The sequence below is a fragment of the Eumetopias jubatus genome, unplaced genomic scaffold (genome assembly GCF_037043125.1).
Source record: "Eumetopias jubatus isolate StellerSeaLion01/CBP00866 unplaced genomic scaffold, mEumJub1_p1.0 scaffold_6, whole genome shotgun sequence".
In the NCBI taxonomy this organism is placed as follows: domain Eukaryota; kingdom Metazoa; phylum Chordata; class Mammalia; order Carnivora; family Otariidae; genus Eumetopias; species Eumetopias jubatus.
This window is the reverse complement of record NW_028274812.1, coordinates 38,955,749-38,976,562: the sequence shown is the minus strand read 5'-3', so window position 1 is coordinate 38,976,562 and position 20,814 is coordinate 38,955,749. Positions and strand designations below refer to the sequence as shown.

The following is a 20,814-nucleotide window of genomic DNA, read 5'->3' as shown; positions in this document are numbered from 1 at the left end:
ATCTTCTGGTGTATTGATCTGGGATTTCCAGCCTCCAGAAGTGTGAGAAACAAAGTTCTGTTGCTTATAATCCATCCAGTCTATGGTATTCAGTTATAGCAGCCCAAAATGTTTAAGATACTTTGGTATCAGGGGGAACCTGGGTGGCTGAGTTGGTTAAGTGTCTGCCTTCTGCTCAGGTCATGATCTCAAGGTTCTGGGATTGAACCATGCATCGGGCTCCCTGCTCAGCAGGGAGTCTGCTTCTCCCTCTGCCCCTCCCTCCACCTGTGCACAACCTCTCTCTCTCTCTCACACATACATACATACATACCTAAATAAATAAATAAAATCTTTTTTTTTAAAGGTACTTTGATAGCAGGATAATGCTGACCTCATAAAATGAATTTGGAAGTATTCCCTCCTCTTCAGTTTTTGGAATATTAAAGAAAAATTGTCATTTTTCTTTAAATGTATGGTAGAATTCTCCAGTGAAGCCATCTGGTCCCGAGCTTTTCTTTTCTGGGAATTTTTTGGTTACTGATTCAGTTGTCTCACCAGTTATGAGTCTGTTAAGATTTTCTATTTCTTTAGGATTCAGTCTGAGTAGGTTGTATTGTTTCTGTGAATTAATCCATTTCTTCTAGGCTATACAATTTGATGGCATATAATTTTTTATAGTACTCTCTCATATCATTTTAATGCCTGTAGTATCACTTGTGAAGTCTCCTCTTTCATTTCTGATTTTATTTATTTGAGTGCTCCCTTTTTTTTCTTGATTAGTCCAGCTAAAGTTTTACCCACTTCGTTGATTTTTTAAAAACGCAACTCTTAGTTTTGTTAAATTTTTCTATTTTTTTCCTATTCTCTACTTCATTTATTTCTGCTCTAATCTTTATTATTTTCATCCTTCTACTAAGTTTGTGTTTTGTTTGTTTCCCTAACTCTTTAATGTGTAAAGTTAGGCTGTTTGAGATCTTTCTTCTCTTTTAATGTGAGCCTTTACTTCTATAAACTTACCTCTTAGTATTGCTTTTGCTACATTCCATATGTTTTGGTATATTGTGGTTTTGTTTTCATTTCTCTCAACATAGTTTCTAATTTCCCTTTTGATTTCTTCTTTGACCCAGTGGTTGTTCAAGAGTGTATTCTTTAACTTACACCTATTTGTGAATTTTCTAGTTTTCCTTCTGCTATTGATTTCTTTTTTTTCCTTTAAATTTTGTATTGTTATGTTAATCACCATACATTACATCATTAGTTTTTGATGTAGTGTTCCATGAGTCATTGTTTGTGCATAACACCCAGTGCTCCACGCAGAACGTGCCCTCTTTAATACCCATCACCAGGCTAACCCAGCCCCCAGCCCCCTCCCCTCTAGAACCCTCACTGCTATTGATTTCTAATTTTATTCCATTGTGGTTGGAAATGACACATACTATAAATCTTCTTAAATTTGTGAAGACTTGTTTTGTGACCTAACATGTGATCTATCAGACAATATCCATGTGCACTTGAGATGAATGAGTGTTTCTGCTGCTCTTGGATGGAATGGTCTATATATGTCTGTTAGGTCCATTTTGCTTATTGTGTTGTTGAAATTCTGTTTCCTTACAAACTATGTATTGTTGAATTGGTGTCTCTGAGAGGGAAGGGACGGTCTGGGGCTTTCTATTCCATCATCTTGCTGACATCACTCCCCCAACCTCACTGGGTTTTGTGTATAGGAATAAAATAAGATGATGAATGTTTTTTAAAAATCTCCATTTCTTCCATAGAATAAGTATTCAGTAAAAGTTCACATTATTATTATTCTTATCTTTATTATTTGTGAAAGGAAGCAGTCAGGGTTATTTGGAAAAAAAGTGGAAGTAGTGACCATTAGAGATTTTCACAAGTGAGTTAGGAAATACAAGGGCGTCAGTTGATAAAGGAATCTGAAAGTTAGGTCAGATGCTTAGATGTGATTTAAAAGATAAGAGAAACCACTGTAAGTGTCTAAATAGATAAGGAAACAGGAGATGTCATTGTTTATTCTTTACCCTGAGCCACCAAATTTTTATCATTCTCTTACTTACCTACCTTATTTTATTTTCTTTTAGGTGATGATAATTGAAATTTCCTTCTATTATGTTGAAGATTTCTCTGTAGTACTCCAGTTGTAAAGTGGCATAAGTAAATACCAAAACTTGATGGTTTTTTGAATATGGAACAAATAAAAAGGATAAATCAATGATAACATTCACCATTTGTAGAATATTTCTCCTTAAAGAAAATTTATCACAGACCTTATAAGAAGTGTTGTTTCCTTCAAATTTCCAAAGGGAGAGACAAACAGATGTTATGCTGGTTTCTGATGACTTCACCAGAGTCAAAGATGGAATCAGTACATGTCTAAGAATGGAATTTACATTTAGTTAATGACATTTAGTTAGTTACATTTAGTTAGCACTCACAATGTGAAATGTTTACGTCAGAATCAATTATTCGCATCATGATTTAGAGTCCACTCTAGAGTATACAGGCATGAATGTCAGAGTGCCAACAAGCGGGAACCAGATTCTTGGGATTTTACTTCTTAGTAGTATTTGGCTATAAGGTTGACTTTCTTTGAAAGATCACACAAATTGAAATATGTTTGTAAATTCAAGTACTCAACACATGCATACAAAAAAATCATCCATGCAAGTAGCCAAGGATATATGCAGGACAGCCCAGAATTTAGAGTATTTCTTTTTCTTGTTTTTACTTAACACTCCCACAGGAAGAAATGGAGTTTTAATAAAACAAACTGCTAGAACTCTTCGATTAATACTTTTGCTAAGACAGAACTATAAGCAAACTTTAAAGTGACTGTCTTCTCCCTCAGAAGTGCAATAAGATATGTCATCTAACTTTGCTTAGAAAATATTAATAAAATAAAATGAGAAAGAAAGGAAACTAACAAATAGGTGTATGTAAAATAAACCGTTGGGATACCTTAGCTGGTTAAGTGTCCAACTCTTGGTTTCAGCTCAGGTCATGATGTCATGGCTCCTGAGATCTAGCAGTGTAGGGCCCTGTGCTCCACAGGGAGTCGGCTTGGGATTCTCTCCCTCTGCCCCGCCCCCTACTTGCACATGCATGCGCTTTCTCTCTCTTTATGAAATAAATGTTTAAAAAAATAAAATAAGATGTCATTTCATACTTTAAAAAAAAACAGAAAGTAAGCCAAAATAGATAATATAGGACAAACAATTCCAGTTAATCTCATTCTAAACATCATTTTAAAGCATCAAAAATTTAGAACAGATAATAGAGGTCATTGAATGTTATTTCTTTGTTTTGTCAGTCAGGACACTGAGTTGGCTGTAGGGTTGGGACTACAGACTGGGCTCTTGTGCTACAAGGCACATTCCCTCAGTTCTTATTTTGAAATTACAAGTGTCATTTCCTTAGTCAACAACTTCTTTTATCTTTCATATAGAAAAAAATCCTTTGAAAAACTGTATGGCCTCTGTTTATGAAACTAGAGAGGGTAAAATCATGTTGACTATAGGAAAAATTGAAAGATGAACTCAAATTGCTTTTAGAGGCTTTACATTTTTTCCTTCAGGTCTCTTTCTCCCCCTTAGTGGTGATGCAGGAGAGCTCGTTCTTGTCTCATGAAGTCCAAGAATGAATCTCGTGGGCAAAGGAGAGTGAGTAAAGTGATAGAAGTTTATTAGGTGAAGATACCGTAAAAGCTCCCAAGAGCCAGAGGGTTCCAGACAGGGTTGCCAGTGAGGGCCTTTAGGGTTGGTCTTTTATAGTAAACTAACCAGGGAACTTAAACACTTTCAACATTTCTATTGCTATCACCATTGAGCAAGGACTAGTCATAACACCTTCAATGGCTTACTTCCTTTTTAGGGTCTGGTTAGTTATTCCTTGTTGGTCACAAGTGATTATCATAAAGAGGACACCCACCCCGCAGCCTAAGGCAGGATGGTCTGAGTTGTCCCCTTATCTCTGGTTTCCCCACACTTCCATGTTTTTTGGGATTTCTGTGAGCCTGATCACATAGCCCCCTATCTATTTCTCCCTACCTATCCCCACCTGTCCCTAATTCAATGGATTCCCCTGATCCCTTCCCTCTCCCGAACCCAGATGCTCATTCTGCTTCCTGTTCTCCTTTTGAATGAGAGGGTGGAAAGAACAGTTTTATATCACTTAAACACAGTAGCCTGCTTAGAACAGATTAGTACGTAAGAAACATTCATTTCAACATACAGAATACTCTCCGTCAGCTATCACATTTGAAAACATATGCTAGCCAGTGGAGAGCTTTACTTGCCCCTGATGGGGGCAAACAACATGCAAATCAATACAGGATTCTAGAATTAGAAAATTCTTTAGCACTCAGGAGAATGAATTTTGGTAGTAGAATTGAGCTACCATGGCAGGAATTAAGGATGTTGTTCCTGGCATGGGAGAATGTTTTCAAAACATTCTTTAAATCATTCCCAGTGGCTGACTACCTATTTTCTTCTAACTGGAAGCATTACTCAACAACAATAATGTTCACCATCATCATTACCATCTTTGATTGAAATCTTATGGTACCAGATAAACTTCCCAAATACCTTGTCATGAAATACTTCATTTATTAAAATGAGGATAATAATGGGACTTACTTTATGAGATTGTTGGGGCGTTTCAATCACTTAACACATGTAAAGGGCGTTGACTAGATCTTAGCTAATAGAAAGCCTCCAGTAAATGTAGCTGCTATTGGTATTATTATTACAGCCCTCCCTCTTTACCTTTCTACCAAGCCTCTCTTCTCCAGGCTAAATCCCTTTATTTTATCAATTATGGCTTAGAGGATGTGGGTTTTGACCTTCATGACTGTGGAGTCTTATCTCTGTATAGTCAGCAATTTAGAAATGACAGCTTTGTCCACAAACAAACACAACTCTGCAAGTGTTGTCCAACTAACTGGCTTTTAGTCTGCCAATCTTGGAAAGGTGTCTCCTCTCTGAGTTAGACAGTACTTTGATTATCTAATTGGAAATAGATGAGCATTTCATAAAACCAAGAATAGAGGCTGGCTGAAGAGTCTGACACATTCAATGATTACTTTTTGCCCACATAAATTTTGCATCTCAGGCTGAAGTTGGGAATCTCCACTTGGCTGAGGGATTTGCTTCTGTATCCAGTGAATGCACTGTTTAATCTGGGTGGAGTCAGATGGAAGATCAAATCCTCAATGCAGCAAAAGGGAAGCCTATACTGACCTTTATATCCTCAGTTCAGGGTAAGTTTGCGGGCCCAGGAAGCAATTTGATTACAAATGCCAGCCATGATGAAATCCCATTTAACTTTTATTTTGCTTAATTTTGTAACCAAGGAACAAGTCTTTAAATAGCTAAGAACACATGTCAAAGGAGATTAAATAAAGGGATCTCCAACTAGAGTTCTCTCTATTAATCACTTATATAAGGATCTTGGAAAGAGCTGAGCAAGATTTGATTACCTTTACTAGAAACATTGGTCATTCTTGGGGTATCTGGCTCAGTCAGTTAAGCATCTGACTCTTGGGTTTCAGCTCAGGTCATGATCTCATGGGAGAGTCTGCTTTAGATTCTCTATTTCCCTCTCCCTGCCCCTCCTCCTGCTCATTCTCTCACTCTCTCTCTCTCTCTCTCCCTCTCTCTCTCATAAATAAATAAATAACTCTTTAAAATAAATAAATAAAAATAAATAAATAAATAAAAACATTGGTCATTCTTCAGGTCCCTTTGGAAGGCAAGAAATCTTTACACATCTGATGCTAGCTTGCTATCAGGCCCCAGTTGGAGATTTGCATAAACAGTAGGCCAGCACTGGCATCTTTCTTGTTCAAGTTCCTGGCACATCCCTGCATCACCAGTGCAATCTTCTTCCTCCATTCATCCTTTCCTGTTACCACCCACCCTGTTGTGCAGCTGGCTAATGCCTCTAAAGGCTGCCAGGTCAATTAGGCAATGAGCATAACCCAGAGAAATGCTAATGTAGCTCTCCTCCTCTCAAGGAACTTAAAAGCTCAGAAAAGTTAGACTTTTAAACTTCTTGGCAATCTACAGGTGTACACTGTTACCTTGATTCAATCTGTATTTCCTTGATTATGCTGAAAGATAAGGATCTTTTCATATGCTCTGCAGAAATTCAGGTTTCTGTGAAGTCCCTAGTCCTACCCTTTGTCCACTTTTCAGTTGGCTTGTTTATGTTTTTAAATGGGGTTTTTTTGTTATTTTATAAAAAATATATTATAGAAAGTTGTCTTTTTGAGGTTATTCTTCCAGTGCTTCCTTTGTTAGCCTTGTTATACCGTCTTCCATCATGGAAAATATTTCATCTTGATATGGTCAAATTTATCAAATATATTCCATGAAGGCATGTGCTTTATAAACCTTACATAAGGAATATTTTACCAAATCAGATATCTCAAAAATATACTCCTATATTTGTTCTGAAACAAATGTTGTAAACATTTGCTTTTCACATTTACATCTTTAATTTATCTCAAATTTACTTTTCCTTATGAGTGTGATATCTGGAAAATACCTAACTGACTTTCTTTCCCAAAAATAGACAGTTGTCCTAGTGCCAGTTAGTGAACAATATTTACTTCCCCACTGATTGTAATCCTATTTCTGTAATAAACCACATTTACCTCTATGCTTAGGTTTATTTTTCAGGCTGTCTACTCTGTTTGACCAATCTGTTTGGCTATTCCTGTATTTATGCCTGACTTCTTTAATTACTACAGGCATGCCTCAGAGACATTGTGAGTTCAGTTCCAGAATACTGCAATAAGGAAAATACTGCAATAAAGTGAGTTAAATGAATTTTTGGTTTCCCAGTGCATATAAAAGTTATGCTCACACTATACTGTAGTCTATTAAGTACACAAAAGCATTATGTCTAAAAAAAACAATGTATATACCTTAATTTAAAAATATGTTATTGCCAAAAAAATGCTAATCATTATCTGGGAGTACAGTGAGTCATTATCTTTTTGCCTGGGGAGGGTCTTGCCTTGATGGCTGTTGACTGATCCGGGTGGTGGTTGCCGAAGGCTGGGACCACTGGGGCAATTTCTTAAAATAAGACAGTGAAATTTACTGCACCAATTGACTCTTCCTTTCATGACTGATTTTTCTGTAGCTTGCAATCCTACATGCTACAGCATTTTACCCATGGTAGAACTTCTTTCAATATTGTAGTCAATCCTCCCAAACTCTGCTACTGCTTTATCAGCCATGTTCACGTAATATTCTAAATCCTTTGTGGTAGAAAAAAACCCACCTTTTTTGCTCATCCATAAGAAGCAGCTCCTCATCCACTCAGATTTGATCATGAGATTGCAGCAATTCAGTCCCATCTTCAGGCTCCATTTCTGGAGTTCTCTTGCTGTTTTTCCTACTATTCCTACCACATCTGCAGTTACTTCCTCTACTAAAGTCCTGAACCTCTCAAAATCATTCATGAGGGTTGGAATCAACTTCTTCCAGACTCTTGTAAATGATATTTGAACCTCTTCCCATGAATCACAAATGATCTTAATGGTATCTAGAATAGTGAATTCTTTCCAAAAGGTTTTCAATGTACTCTGCCCAGATTAATCAGAGGAATGACTATCTATGGCACCTATAGCCTTAAAAAATATATTTCTTAAAATAATAAGACTTGAAAGTTGAAACTGTTCCTTGATCCATGGGCTGCCGAATGGATGTTGTGTTAGCAGACATGAAAATAATATAAATATAAATGTAGCTGTACATCTCCATCAGAGCTCCCAGGTGATTAGGTACATTGTCAATGAGTAGTACTATTTTGAAAGGAATATTTTTTCTGAGCAGTCGGTCTCAACAATGTTATATACACATGTGCTGTCATCCAGGCTTTGTTGTTCCATTTATAGAACATAGGTTGAGTAGATTTGACTTTATTAGTAAGGGCCCTAAGATCTTTGGAATGGTAAATGAGCACTGGCTTCAACTTAAAGTCCCCAGCTGCATTAGCCCCTAGCAAGAGAGCCAGCCTGTCCTTCGAAACTTGGAAGCCAGGCATTGACTTCTCCTCGTCAGTTATGGAAGTCCTCGATGGCATTGTCTTCCAGTAGAAGGCCATTTCATCTACATGAAAATCTGTTGTGCAGTGTAGCTGCCTTCATGAATGATCTTCGCTGGATCTTCTGGAGAACCTGCTGCACCTTCTACAGCAGCACTTGCTGCTTCACCTTGCCATTTGATGTTATGAAGACAGTTTTTTTTCCCTCAAACCTCATGAACCACCCTCTGAGAACTTCAGACATTTCTTCTGCAGTTTCCTCACCTCTCTCAGCCTTCATAGAATTGAAGACAGGTAGGTCTTTGCTCTGGATTAGGCTTTGGTTTAAGGGAATGTTGTTCCTGGTTTGATCTGTCTAGACCTCTAAAATTTTCTCTGTATCAGCAGTAAGGCTATTTTGTGTTCTTATCATCTGGGTGTTCACTGGAGTAGCACTTTTAATTTCCCTCAAGAACTTTCCTTTTGAGGCACCTGGGTGGCTCAGTTGGTTAAGCCTTGAACTCTTAATTTTGGTGCAGGTCATGATCTCAGGGTTGTGAGATCAAGCCCCATGTTGAGCTCCACACTGGGGGTAGGGCCTACTTAAGATTCTCTTTCCCTCTGCCCCTCTCACCTCCCCCTCTCTAAAAAAAAATAAATAAAAAATAAAATCTTTCTTTTTGCCAGAGGGGAAGGGATGGGGAACGGGCAAAATGGGTGAAGGGGAGTGGGAGGTACAAGCTTCTAGTTATGGAATGAATAAGGCACAAGGATGAAAGACGCAGCAGGGGGAATACAGTCAATTATACTGTAATAGTGTTGCATGGTGACACATGGTAGCTACACTTGGGGTGAGCAGACCATAATGTATAAACTTGTCAAATCACTATGTTGTACATCTGAAACTAATGTAACATTGTATGTCAACTATACTTCCACTAAAAAAAAAAAAGAAGAACTTTCCCTTTCATTCACAACTTGGCTGTTTCCTGCAAGAGGCCTAGCTCCTAGCCTATCTTAGCTTTTGACATGCCTTCCTTACTAAGCTTAATCATTTCTAGTTTTTGATTTCAAGTAGGAGTTTGAACACTTAGAGGCCATTGTAGGGTTATTAATTGGCCTAATTAGAATATTGTTGTGGCTCAGGGACTAGGGAGGTCCAAGGAGAGGGAGAGAGTTGGGGAATGGCTGGTTGGTGGAGTGATCAGAACAAACACATTTATCAGTTAAGTCCATCATCTTTTATGGGTGTGATTCATGCTGCCCTAAAGCAATTACAATGGTAATATTGAAGATCACTGACCATAGATCACCTTAAGAAATATAATAATAATGAAAAATTTTGAAACATTGTGAGACTTACCAAAAATGTGACACAGACACAGTGCGAGAAAAAGCTATTGGAAAATGAGACACATAAACATGACTGATGCAGGGTTGCCACAAACACAGTGTTAAGAATTGCAGTCAAACAAAGCACAATAAAATGAAGTATCCCTGTATAGCTTTGTAATATGTTTTGATATCTATTAGAAGACATCACTCCTTGCTTCTGCTTCAGAATCATTTGGCTTTTCGTATGCTTTTATTCCTCCATGTAGATTTTAAATTAGTCTATCAAGTCCTATGAAAAACACTGTGGAAGTTGCATTAACTTTGCAGATTAATTATGGAATAAATAATATCTTACAACAGTGAGTAGAAAAAAAAATTGTGTCATTATACTATTATTTCCAACTCCAAATATTATATCTCTGTAATTTTCAAGTTTTCTCTTATATAACTCAAAAAAATTTAATAATTATCTCCATAAAAGACTAGCATATCTCATGGTAACTAAAAAAATCTCTAGGTACCTGAGATGTTATTAGAACTACAAATTTGATTTTTTAACAATTCTATTACTTTTTCTAGTTGTAAATTTTGGGATTTAGGAGTAATTTTGAGTTTGTGTCCAGCAACTGTGAAGAACTCTGTTATGTTCTAAAAATATGCCTGTAGATTTTCCTGGATTTTCAATGGAGGTGGACATATCCTGGTGCAAATAATGATAATATGGTTCCTTCTTCTCCTGTCCCTTAATCTTACATCTTTGGATAGTCTTCTCAGATTTGCCATCAGAATAATGAATTATAGATCTAATAGCAGGATTCTGGTATGTTTGTCTTGTTGTAACCTATATTATACATGCTTTAAAATTTTGTATTAAGGAGGATGTCTAGTAGGTTTGTTTTGCTTTTTTGGGGGGTGTATCATATTCTTCATCAAGTTAAGTTCTCTTCTCTTCCTCCTCTCTTAAGAGCATCTGTGAAATTTACTGGACATTTTCCTTTTTCTCTTGATGATTATATAAAATTTCTCCTTGGATCTTTAATGTGGTTAATTGGGATAAAAATCCTAAATTGAACTATCCTTGCACTCCTCGCGTAGGTCATACATTTTCATGTTGTTGTTTTGTTATCAATAAATAGTTAAATATGAAAATATTTTGTTAAATATTTGTTTAATGAATTAAATAGTCCATGATGTTCTATAATTGTACAGTCTGTCACTACTCTTGATATTAAGGCCATCCTAGAGTCTCAAAAATATTTAATTATATTCTTTTCTCAATACCTGCAAGTGCTCACATAGCATAAAAATTTCCTGTATATTCAAAGTTTATTAATTATTTAATTATTTAAATTATTTAAATTCTTGGCAAAATATTTTATACTATCTTATTTTTTAAATATGCATTTCTTAAACAATGTCTTCTTTTTTTACTAACATTGTATATTTTTACCTTCAGTTTATATTTCTTTATTAATATTTCCAGAGGTTTGTCTGTTATTTTTCCTAAAGAATCATCTTTTGTTTTCCTATGTCTGATTTTATAAAACTTCAGAAAAATCTGTTTTTATCTTTCTTATTTATTTTAACTTTTATTGGATTTTTTCTGCCATTATTTTCCCAGCTCCTGGAGTTGTTACTGTGCCCTATTATCTTCATTGTTTTCTAATTTAAAAAAAAATTAAGGATAATTGCAGCTACTTTACTTGTTATATAACAATGTTTTGTCATTCAGTTCTAAACAATTTGTAATTTATATTAGAACTATCTCTTAATGTGTTCATTCATTTGAAGTTTTGTGCTTTGGATTTCACAGATAAAGGGAGTTTTTCTTTTGTTTCAAAATTTATTTCATTTTGATCAGAAACTTTTTTCTTTAGTACTTTTTTTCAGCCTACATGGTGTGCTATTATATGGCCGTTCTTGTAAATGTACCATGTGTTTTGTTTGTTTTTTAAAATAATGTGTATTCACTTTATACTGGATACAGGCTTCTATACCATGACTGTCACATAAGTTTGATTATTATAGTATTGAAGACTTTTACATTCTATTTTTTTAGTTTACTTAATATATCAGGTGTTCAAATCTTAAAAACTCCTGCTATGTTTATGAATGGGTTGGGGGTTTTTTTGTTTTGTTTTGTTTTTACAGTTCAGTGTTTGCTTTACATGTTTTTTGGTTTGTTTAAAAATTCTGGACATCTAACATAATGATAATTTCTTTGTGGATTTTCCTTTTATCATTATATAATGGTTCCCTACCTCTAGTAATGCTTTCATATTTAATTCCTTTGGGTCTAGAATTAGTACTGCTACATCAGCTTTTTCTTAGTACTTCCTTACCAATCTCATTTTATTATTTTTTTCAGTACTATTGCCATTATGTAAACAGTGTACAGCAGGATTAAAAACACCTCTGAGGAATTGCTGAAATATTTACCCTACTTATAATTTCCTTTCATGTTTTTTATTTACCATATTTTTAAAACTGTTTTTCGCTGCCTTATTTTGGATTTTTGAATTTTAAATTCTTCCTTTATTCTGTACTTTTTTTGTTTGTTTGTTTTGGTGAAAAAATTTATATTTAGATTTAGCCAGCTGGACTCAGTTTAGATGATTCCAATTTTGTTGGCAACATCCAAAGCATCATAGTCAGGAGCCAGTCGAACATATGCCTTCTTCTCTTCATCAGGCCTGATCAGGTGTTGACCTTGGCCACGTCAATGTCCTAGAGCTTCTTCACAGCCTGTTTGATCTGGTGCTTATTGGCCTTGACATCCACGAGGAACACAAGTGTGTTGTTGTCTTCTATTTTCTTCATGGCTGACTCAGTAGTCAGGGGGATCTTGATGATGGCATAGTGATCAAGCTTGTTTTTCCTGGGGGCACTCTTTTGAGGATATTTGGGCTGCCTCCGCCGACGCAGTGTCTTGGGTCATCGGAATGTAGGTAACCTGTGGATCTTCTTTCTTTTTGTGACTGTGGACACCTTTCAGCACTGCTTTCTTAGCCTTCAAAGCCTTTGCTTTGGCTGGGGCTTTGGGAGGGGCAGGGGCTTCCTTCTTAGCCTTCAGTGCCATCTTCGTAAAAAGGCTATTCTGTACTTCTTAAGAAGTTATATTTTCTCTTTTGCTTTTATTAGTGCTTAGCACATCTTACCCTGCATCTTTAACAAAGCTGTATATAATCAATGTGGTTAGCATCGTCCTGAATAAGGCACTAAAATGCTCTTAGTTCCCCCAAACACCCTAACTTTCTACATCCCATGATTTATTATTGTATGTTTACCTTTATTTTTATAACTCTCCTAATTCACTATAGTAATTTTTTTAAAAATATTTTATTTATTTATTTATTTGACAGAGACATAGCGAGAGAGGGAATACAAGCAGGGGAAGTGGGAGAGGGAGAAGCAGGCTTCCCGTAGAGCAGGGAGCCGGATGTGGGGCTCAATCCCAAGACCTCCGGGACCATGACCCGAGCAGAAGGCAGATGCTTAACGACTGAGCCACCCAGGCGCCCCCACTATATTACTTTTTATTATCTTTAATTCTTGATGGTTCCCCCCGTGTTTCAAAGGATGCTTCATCTTCTGTTGTTTCTCAGAATATCCTTCTGTAATAAATTTTCTTGTTCTTGTATATCATTTTCTCTCTTTAACAAGCTTCTGTGGGTAAGGAAATGTTCAGTCTTCATATATCAAAACTAATATTTATTTTATCCCCACCTCTTAATGATAATTTGTTTGGTGTTGAATTCTCAGTTGAAGTTATTCTTCCCAAACACTTTGAAACTATTATTCTATTTTCTTCTGGCCTTAGTTGTTCCCAAGGCAAAACTGGCTCTGAGTCTGCTTATCCTGAGTTTTAGGTATGTGTCTATTTCCTTTAGAAGCTTTAAAAATCTTGTCCTCTTCTTTGATATTCTGAAATATCACTGAAGAACATAATTAGATGGGGATTTTACAAAATTATTTCCTGCTTGACACTCTGAGCTTGCCTTTCCATGTTCTTCTTTGATTCAGGAAAATGCTCCACCCTTTTCCTTTCAAATATTGTTTTACCTCCTGGAAATTCAATTGCGTGTTGGAGTTTCTTGTTCTTAACTTTTATTTTATATTTTTCATTTTTCTTTCCTCCCTGTGATGGGCTTTTTCAACTTTAACAAATATTAGTTTTCATTTTATAATTTCTTTTTAATTCTTTTAAGAATCTGCTCTGCTTCTTAAATACTTTTCTTTTTCTTTTGATTTTTTATTCTTTTATCTCTTTTTACATTAAGCATATTGATTTTAAAGCGTAATTTATTTGTTCTCATACCTGTAGTCCCTGGACTGGAGATCTTTGTTGTTTGCTATGTATTCTGCAGCTGGGGTTAATTTATACACTTTGTAATTACTTGGTATAAGCATCTTTTTATCAGTAGTTGTCTTGAGTAAGGCTCTACCATTGCCCTAAGTTGGGAAACCAATTTTGCATTTACCAAGCCTAATGTCCTAAAGCCATGCATGTAGTTCCTAGACCCCACTGTCATGCGTAGCTGAAGCATAGGGCTTCAATTTTTATGGTGACTGACTCCATCCACCTATGGTTCGGGATTGCTTCGTTCATGGTCAAAATGCCACTTCCTATCTCCTCTCTCTTTTTGGAAGAAAGCACACTTCATCTATTCATTGTACCTGGTTCTTCTGATCCCAGTTCCTCTAGCATAATAAAAGTCTTCTCCTGGGGTACATATTTAATCTCTGTGCCTTCAAAGATTACAATTTTAGCTCCATTCATCGTCTTGGTTTTAAAATCCCATCTTGTTCATTAGACTTGAAGCTTTCTTTTCTTTCCTTTTAAACTTAGATCTGACTTTCATTTTAATTATAGTTTACCTGAGGGAATTCCTATATATGTTCTGTTCACGATATTGACTAGAACCCTCTTATAAATGAATGAAATTATTTTGGTAGGAAATGTTCTAAAATATGTCATATAGTTTCATGGTTTATTAAACAGAGAAAAATGGGTATAATACTATCTTTTTAAAAGATTGCTTGCAAACCAGATATAGGATAAAGAAATGAAAATTCCATTTTCATAGAACATTAGATCCAACTCTGCACTTGGTTCCTGCCACTTCAGCAAATAACTATACAGTTCCCAGTTTCTCCATCTGCAAAATGAACATTATAATATTTACCTTAGAATATTTTCAGATACTATTACAAATATTATTTAAAATATTTTTAAAAGATTATTTTTAAAAATTAAAAGTAACATCTATTAAGCAACTAGTATACTACATAATAGACCCTTGATAAAGATACCAGTTATTTAATGGATATATGACAGCATATTCAAGCCCCGGTGAAAATATGTCGGAATGTTTTTGTTAATCACAAAGCTATAGATAGTTAGAAATTTTTGTGTCCTTATATATACTAGCTATATTTTTGTCTGTTATTTTGTTTTGTTTTTTTTTACAATGAGTTGGCCATAAGTCACTTTTTGTCATTTGAGTTATGTCTGCCTCTTATTTAACCAAAATTATCTTTTTCCTCTTCTTTGCTTCTATATGTTTCCTATTTTTAGTCTTCTGTGGACAGGAAAACTGAGATTATTAGAATTATTTTTAAAATAACAATAATTCATCTTTGGGTCATAGACAGAAGGCCTCCCCCCTGAATAAAATGCATAGGATTGGTGAAATGTTTTAGAAACTTGGGCTGTTTTTTGCACATTTCCTGACTTGTGACCATATTCTATTTAGGGACCTTGGTTAAGAAACAATTGAAGAATGGAGCACTAGGTGTTATACGCAAACAATGAATCATGGAACACTACATCAAAAACTAATGATGTAATGTATGGTGATTAACATAACATAATAAAATTAAATTAAAAAAAGAAGAAGAAGCAATTGAAGAAGGAAGACTGACTAGCTCATTCAGTAGAACATGCAACTCTTGATCATGGGATTGTGAGTTTGAGACCCATGTTGGGGGTAGGGTTTGCTTTAAAAAAAAGAGAGAGAAGAAGAAGAAGAAGAAGATACATAGATTTATGTATGTATGTATGTATGTATGTATTTATTTCAGAGAGAGAGAGAGAGAAAATGCATAAGCAGGGAGCAGGGCGGAGGGGGGTAGGGGGGTAGAGGGAGAGGGAAAAAGGATGCAGACGCCCCCTGAGCATGGAGCCTTATGTGGGGCTCCATCCCACAATCCTGAGATCATGACCTGACCTGAAACCCAAGAATTGGACGCTTAACCAACTGACCCACCCAAGTACCTGGCATAGAGTTTACTTTTAAAAAAAAGCAATGTAGGGCGCCTGGGTGGCTCAGTCAGTTAAGCGTCTGCCTTCGGTTTGGGTCATGATCCCAGGGTGCTGGATGGAGCCCCACATTGGGCTCCCTGCTTCTCCCTCTCCCCCTCCTCCTGCTTGTGCTCTCTCCCTCCCCCCCGTCAAATAAATAAATAAAATCATTTAAAAATAATAAAAAAAATTAAAAAAAAATGTAAGAGCAAGTGAGGTGTTTCTATATAGAAAAGAACCCCAATAGTACATATTTCCTTGTTACATATCTATTAAAACCTTCATTTTTCTGGCCTGTCAATTAGTTAATGGTTGAGACTGAGTCAATCCTATCCTACAGCCCTATATTCTTTCCAAATCCTTGTATTGATTCTAGTATTCACATAGTATTTTGTTAACACCATAAGAAGTATGACATGGAACTCTATTTACATATGATTTATTTTCAAGGCCAACTATAAAACAGTAGAAATTTTTTTTTACCATTCTATTTCCATTCTTCCTATCTCCCACTAAGATATCATCTTGTTTGAGATCGATCACACCACTTAACTGACTTCCACTTATTTGGAAAAAATGTTATTTAGGAAAAAGAACATCTCTGAATGACATAAATTACATATAGTTCAAATCTTCTAAGCTCATGGAGTAATAGTTTGATGGATCATATTGGTATACTGTTAATCTAATCATTTAATTGGTTTTTCAGATAAATGTCCTAATGGCCTTTGACTCATGCCTGCTGTCAGATGATGCTGTTTTCAGAGTGGGTCATGTTGTCATTATTGTTTCATTTGGTTACTTTGCATATGGCTAAAGTCTCTGCATATATATTCTGTTGTTATAGTTAGGAATGAAGAGTGGAGATTGAGACATATGGGGATAGAGAAAATGAATGCTTGGAAAAATCTATAATTGGATATAATTTAGGATCTTTCTGGTTTCCTTTCCATGTGAGAAAAGTTTCTGTGTTTCTTGTAATTCTATCCTTCTAAGTGCCCTCACCTACAAACAGGTGAGAAACCAGAAATAGAATAAAGGCTTGAGAGATCATTTAAATTCAGACTTGATACCTTGAGCATCAGCGAAGCAGGTAGATTTGCAAGAAAGAGAAACAGTGGAATGGAAGGAGGAGAACAATGACAGAAGAAAGGCAGGGGAAATGTCAGAGAAATGTAGAGGGTTGACAAGACCAGAAAAGAATGTGCATACTCTTCAAAGAAGCTAGGATTTATTTCAAATTCCAAAAACATTTATATACAAGTATTATTCCAGATTTTTCTTTTAGGAATAAAAATGATCGGTGACACACTTAAAAGAAATGGTGAGCAGATTCAGAGGACAGAGTTATCATGAAGTGGCTAATCATTAAATAACCAGAGAGGTACGATCAGAGAGATATCAAATTTTAATAACTAGTATTTGGTGCCGGAAGGGGACTTTGTGGTAGTAGTAAGTTAGAAAACTTCAAAAAGGCTATTTGAAAGAGATGCTGACACCATACACTTGAAAGTGGTCACAGTATTAATCCATTTACGATCTATAAAAGGGTCACAGTGTCTGACTAGGGGCAAAAACATTAAAAGTCTTTTATTAGCTGGAATTTTAACTTTTAGATTATGTGACACAAAGTTCTTATAATAGAGGCCGATATCTTTGTAAGAACTCACTACCATAGGACATTATTATGCCAACTCAGTATTGCCTCAAAAATAATTGTGTAAGCAAAATAGTATTTAAAGTCATTTCAGTCCAGAGGGGAAAATACTCCTAATACCTGTGATAAAATAGAAACAAAATTTGCTGACTTGAATAAAAATTTTCCTCTTGATCTACATTTTAAAGACAGTATAAATAATGTACTTTGATATAAGGATTGATATATTTTAACTTAAAATCATGACCAGTTCTCATCAGAGAACCATAAGTTGGATAAACCTGTGCTTTAAAAAAAAAATTTATAAGGTGAAACTGTTGAAACTTTTCCAATTGCCCCACATATGGGAGGCCCTGCTAGAAGGATTACCTCTGTTTGACTCAGGTTCTGCAGTTGGCACATCAGACTGCATCTGCTAAGGAAACGGCTCCCACAGAGCTATCCTGTTGAACTTCCGAAGTTGTGGGTGGTGATAAGTTTTGACTGTGCAGCCAGCATATGTCATGATAAATTTTCAACTCTCTAAGTGAAGAGAATACACACTGTTCTCTCATCAAGATTAGGCTTGATTTCCCACCCACTCTCTTCCTCAAACACATCTTGGAACAAACATAAGTAAATACTTGACAGGTGAAATATCAATATCACCTATGCCATTCAGTGAACCAGAATGAACCGTAAATAGAAAGTGTTAATTCACTGCTGCAGTCGCATTCCCTTAACACCGAAGATCCCATCTTCCCATCCCTTATAATGGAGCCCGGAAGAACAGACACTCCCATTTCCTGTGGGCAACAGGGTAAGTCTCGGTATTTCAGTGTAGGCCTCATGGGGACTTTTTGATGAGATTTCTTTACATCTTCTTGTGCTTTCAGTTGTCTAGGTTTACCTAAATTATCTCTGTATTCCTCTCTGAATCCTTTTGTCATTCCTGTGCCACCCACATGTCAATGCTCCATGCAGAGGAGCTGTGTTTTCCTCCAGAAGAAGGCAGTTTGGTATTGCATTTATTTGCCAAGTAGATTCCCCATGAAAGGTTCAGACAGTTAGGAACCCCACATGGAGGACAGTCTGTGAGGGCTGAGCAGCTGCACGCCACACACTTTAATCGGCCTGGCGGGGGGCGGGGCGGGAGGGGCGAGGGGAGGGGTGATCGACCAGCCTGCAAGCGCCAGATTTGATCCCCCTCCTACTTCAGCACATGAAGCGCCAACACCAGGCTCCCTTTAGTCATTCAAGCATATGCACTGGCTTCAAAAGCAAAGACAAAAGGAGCAGCTGTTGTTATTCACAGCAAGTGGGAAAAACAGTCACTATGCAAAGAGATCTGGGACTCGGCAGTAAATGGTGAAGCCCACATGGTTCTGGCTCATCTATGTGGGATTCTGAGAGCACTATGGAAAGTTGGGGCTCCCTGCAAGTCACTAAAGATCACTGAATTTCTAAAGGAGAATGTGTTCTTTACCGTGACTCCCCATGTAAGAAAGCATTAAGTTTCAAAATGATAAAAACATACCAGCAAATTAGGGAGTGAGCATTTATATCATAAGGCATTTCTCTGGATAAAGTCATAAGGATGTAATGTACAGCATAGGGAATATAGTCAATGATGTTGTAATAACCTTGTATGGTGACAGATGGTAACAAGACTTATCATGGGGATCATTTCATAATGTATAAAAATATTGAATCACTACTATGTACACCTGAAAGTAATAGGCTATTGTATGTCAATTATACGTTAATAAAAAAATAATTTCTCTCTTGAGAATTGAACTAAAGGTTTGTTTCTGTAGTGATATAAAATAGAATTCAAATTATGAATAAAATTTCAGGAATGAACAAATTCTATAAAATTGGTTATACCTGCAATCTGATAGCTTCAACAGCTATAAGAAAAAAAACTGTATGTCTGCTTGAACTTTTGTATTTGCATGAATTTGTTGAAACACAGCTCCTCTGCATGGAGCATAAAAAATTGACATTTTTTAAAAGATGGAACAGCAGTTAACAGCCTGACAGCTTGTAGTGGAGATTGCTTAGCAATTTAAGCAACTTCTCAAAGTGTGATCCTTGGACCAGGAGCATCAGCAGCACCTAGGATCTTGCTAAAAATGCAAATGATCAGATCCCACCCAGACTCCTCAATCAGAAACTGTGCTATGGGACCCTGCACTCTGTTTTAACAACTCCCACAAGTGATTCTGGTGCCACTAAATCTGGCAACCACTTACCTTAGCAAATCCAAATGTTGATCAACAGTTCCCATTATATATTACTTTGAAACATTTAGGGAGAAAGTGAATAGAGAGAAATCTCATAGAACCTATAAAGAACCCATTAAAGAAAATCCAGAATGAAAATCTGGCAGATTTAATCATTGCAATGGGTTTCTTCGAGCCGAGAGGATGAAAATATAAATTCTTTAGTCTGACACACAAAGTTCTTCACAATATGTACCCCATCTGTATCTCTAGCCTCATTCATTAGCCAGTTAGTCACTTAACCAATATTTACTACTTTTGGACACAAGCAAGTAAATGGAGAAAGACAAATAATTATATCCAATGACCACAACCCCGAAGGACATAAGACCCAGCTCCATGTGTTTCACTCCCTACTCTTCAGTGATTCTAAAACTTGCACATACTTTTTTTGTTCTAAAACTTTATTCCACTCCTCTTCTTCCTGCTTCATCAAGCAGACTCTTAACCATTCTGTAAGATCCAGCTCAAATAGGTACAGTCTTTCCAGACTTCCTCAGGTAACGTTAGTTATTTCTTGTTCTGGGCTCTCACAGAAATGTGCTTGCTTGCTTGCTTGCTTGCTTGCTTGCTTGCTTTCTTCTTTCTTTCCTTCTTCCTTCTTCCCTCCCTCCCTTGACAGGTTTAAAACCCACTAGGTCTGGGGCTTCTGAAGATGAGGGACTGTCAAATTAATTAGTTAGGTACCAGGGATATTTCTCATATGTCACACAAGTGACTTGAAGTTAACATGTGGAAGGCTCCTTTAGAGACCTAAGCAACATAAAACAGTTCTACTAACTTGAGTCCCTGTGGAGAGGTAAGGGATTCTACTTTAAACTAAAAGGCAGAAAATAATTATAATTAGTAGTAATACTAAATATGAAATGTGATTGTTTAATGAAGTGATTTCTCAAAGACTGATCCATTTGTCATCCAAAACTGAATACTAAAAACATGCAAACCATATTCCATATGAGATTATTTGCAAGATGTTTTCCAAAACAAATCAGTCTAGACATGAAACAAACTTGAAACATTGAAACTGGAAGAGGTTTTAGAGATTTTTCTAGTCAATTCACTGTGGAAGTGAGGTGACTTTAAGAAAGGCGGTCTTTGGAGCACCTGAGTGGCTCAGTGGGTTAAGCATCTGCCTTCAGCTCAAGTCATGATCCCGGAAAACCAGGATGGAGCCCCACATCAGGCTGCTTCTCCCTCTGCCCCTCACCCTGCTGGTGCTC

General features: G+C 36.4%; 1 protein-coding gene and 1 pseudogene across 1 annotated transcript in view; both read left to right on the top strand.

The window, feature by feature from the left end:
* NKAIN2 (sodium/potassium transporting ATPase interacting 2) overlaps positions 1-20,814 on the top strand; it is a 506,022-nt gene that overhangs the window by 359,193 nt on the left and 126,015 nt on the right. The gene's annotated exons all lie outside the window — the stretch shown is intronic.
* LOC148164054 (TOX high mobility group box family member 4 pseudogene) overlaps positions 8,088-20,814 on the top strand; it is a 114,514-nt pseudogene continuing 101,787 nt past the window's right edge.